Source organism: Babylonia areolata, chromosome 21, assembly GCF_041734735.1.
Source record: "Babylonia areolata isolate BAREFJ2019XMU chromosome 21, ASM4173473v1, whole genome shotgun sequence".
Lineage (NCBI taxonomy): Eukaryota > Metazoa > Mollusca > Gastropoda > Neogastropoda > Buccinidae > Babylonia > Babylonia areolata.
In genome coordinates, this window is record NC_134896.1 from 24,650,275 (window position 1) to 24,654,055 (window position 3,781).

Consider the following 3,781-nt stretch of genomic DNA (forward strand, 5'->3'; position numbering starts at 1 on the left):
TAAAAATGCAGCAAGGAGCCAATAGAGCTCCTAATTAAACTCTTAACTAATTCAAACTCAAGTTCATTGTCATGTAAAACGTTTCTAATGGAAGCAGATGGAACTCACTCTGGTGTGTGTGTGTGTGTGTGTGTGTGTGTGTGTGTGTGTGTGTGTGTGTGTGTGTGTGTGTGTGTCTATGTATGTGTGTGTGTGTATGTGTGTGTGTGTGTGTGTGTGTGTGTGTGTGTGTGTGTGTGTGTGTGTGTGTGTGTGTGTGTGTGTGTGTGTGTTTCATTTATATTCTGTCTTATTGTAACGGGTGCGGTAGTCGAATCGTTATAGCATTGAATTCAGAGCTCGATCCCCGATTTCGGCGCACCGCAGCTAATGGTGTTAAAGTTGGAGAATTTTCCGATCACCCAGGTCAGCACATGTGCGGACCTGCTAGTGCCTGAATCCCTGTCGTGTGTATACGCACGCAGAAGATCAAGTACACATGTCAAAGATCCTGTAATCCATGTGAGCGTTCGGTAGGTTATGGAAACAAGAACATACCCAAAATGCACACTCCAAAAAAAAAAAAAAAAAAAAAAAGCACAAAAACAACAGAGTATGGATGTCTACATGGCGGGGTAAATAAAGAAACAGACGGTCAAACACTTATGACGTTACATGTTTGTGTGAGTGTGAGTGAGTGAGTGAGTGAGTGTGTGTGTGTGTGTGTGTGTGTGTGTGTGTGTGTGTGTGTGTGTGTGTGTGTGTGTGTGTCAGTGAGTGTGTGTGTGTGTGTGTGTGAGTGTGTGTGGGTGTGTGTGTGTGTGTGTGTGGGTGGGTGGGTGGGTGGGTGAGTCTGTGTGTATGCGCGAGTGCGCGCGCATGACTGAAACCTGACTGGGGGGTAACACAGGAAACGAATGATGTGCGCCGAAAGGCAGCTGTCAGTCGGCTCTTCCCAGCAAGGCAGTCTGTTGTGCACGTGACTCCGTGTTTGTACAGCCTGGTCACTGATCGCGGATAAACGCTATATAAATATCCACACTATCCTGTCCTGTCATATCATATCATATCACGTTGTATCGTGTTGTATATATAGATTACTCTATTGTATTGTGAAATTTCACGTCTGAAATGAATAAATACCTAAAGGTAAATGATAGTGCGCCAAATATATCATCATCATCATCATCATCATCATCATCATCATTACTGCCATCAGCATTGCCATTCACCCTGTCAACACTTCTGTCGGACACCGGCTAGTACCTGCATGCACACGTTCACGGACACACAGGCATACGCGTGAACGAGAGCTCGCATGCTCTAGCACATAATAACATAGAATAGAATAGATTAGAATATGTCTTTATTACCAAGTGTACCAGGGTCACAAGGAATATTGGGGGGGATAGTACATAACAAGATACGAACATAAATCGAAAATCATACACAAACACACATACAGTAGAAATAAGATACATACAAGTGCATATTAATATAAAAACTTGTGCATACTCACGTATGCACACACTGCACACATACACATGCACGCAGGCACACACGCAAACATACACATGCACGCAGGCACACACACACACACACACACACACACACACACACACACACATACAAATGTGTAGATTGAAAAAAAACAACAGAAAAATAACCCACAACCCCCCCACACCCCCCCACCCCCCCCCCCCCCCCCCCGCCCCCCCAAAGCAAATAAAGAAGAAAGAAAACAAATAAACAAAACTTCTGCTAATGAATGAATTAATTAATGAATAGACTTTTCATAGCTAACATTTTTTGAAAATTAGTGTATTTAGGAGAATTATAACAACTAAACAAACAAACATGCAACCAACATAAATAAATAAATAAACTTTTGTAGAAGCCATTTAAAAAAATCGGACACGTCTCTTACACACATGCGATCTTCCTTTACTGAGAATTTGTTTTTCCTCATACAGCCCTTCTTATTCTGTTTGCACAAAACTGTAAACACTGGTAATTCAGACTTGTGTGGTGGTTGTTTTTGTTGTTGTTGTTGTTGTTGTTGTTGTTTTGGTGGGGAAGGTGGCAGAATGGTTAAGACGCTCAGCTGCCAATACAGAGAGTCCGTGAGGGTGTGGGTTCGAATCCCGCTCTCGCCCTTTCTCCTAAGTTTGACTGGAAAATCAAACTGAGCGTCTAGTCTTTCGGATGAGACGATAAACCGAGGTCCCGTGTGCAGCACGCACTTGGCGCACTGAAAAAGAACCCATGGCAACGAGAGTGTTGTCCTCTGGCGAAATTACGTAAAATGAAATCCACTTTCATAGGTACACAAATATGTAAGCATGCACTCAAGGCCTGACTAAGCGCGTTGGGTTATGCTGCTGGTCAGGCATCTGCTCAACAGATGTGGTGTAGCGTGTATGGATTTGTCCGAACGCAGTGACGCCTCCTTGAGAAAGTGAAACTGAAACTGAAACTGTTTTGGTGGTGGTGGTGGTGGTGGTGGTGTTTCTTCGTCCCTTTTTTGGAGTTCGCTGGAGTTTGAAAATCTGATTCAAAAATGGGTCCGTTTTTGCTGTTGCACGAATGCTGAACAAAAGCATTTGTTCGTCGTCGGTTGTTCAAGGTATGAAACACATGCCAGTGAGCACTTACTTCAGAACGATATATATATATATATATATATTTCTTTTTTTTTTTTTTTTTTTTTTTTTTTTTTTTTTTGCTCGACGCATATGGCGCAATATAAATTGGAGATTGGGATGAAATCCTCTCTCTCTCTCTCTCTCTCTCTCTCTCTCTCTCTCACACACACACACACACCACCACCACCACCACCACCGCCACTACCCTCATCACCACCAAACAACACTATACATACACACCACCACACCACACCATACCCCCCCACCCCACACACACACACACATCGAAGCACGCACGTGTGAGCACTGTGTTGATGTCAAAAAAGCCGCCAAGATTCACTTGTGATTCGCGCTGTATCCAGTAAAGGATTCATGAGGGGGGAAAAAAAGATTTTAAAAAATCGTTAAAAAGTGTTCTGTATTGAATATGATATATGAAATAAGCTTGGGAGAGTAAGGGGTGCTGGGTGGGGTGAGGGTGCATGCCAGTGGAATCGAACCATGTATGTTCACTTCTGAAGCAAGCTGACTAATCCCCGCTGTTGAGGCGCGTCTGCCGTCATTTGCCTTAATTTCATATTCAAAGTAATCTTGTTTTCTTTTTCGTGCGATAAATAAACGTTGTTGTAATGGACGTAATAACACCGTGTAAAGGATATTTTTTGTGCGTTTTATTATATCTCAATTATTCTTTTATTTCGGCTTAAAGGAGACGCTGCCATCACTTCAAGCACATCGCAACACATGATAGATTTCTAGATCTGCACGAACCAGTCTACAACGGGCTGAAAGAACCTATTGATTCAAATTTTTTTTCATGTTCATTCCAATTAATTTAGTGTCCACTTTAGAATATTCTTATGCAGTAAACACGTCGATGGTGTAATTAGTATCACAGTATGTGTTCTGTCCCGAATTTGAATTTCTTTCCTTTTAATTGTGAACTAGAAAAACAAGGTCATGTCGAGTCTTACCGAACACAACCTACTTTCTAGCAACTTAGTGGGAAGCGGTTTTTAGAATTTTCTGATTTCTCAACGAAATAAACCGTTAATGATACGGAAATACGGCTTAATTCGGGAGACTTAGAACCTATTATTGGTATGACCGTGAAGATTCTTTTCCTATTATGTTTAAACCAAATTTGGTATTGGCAG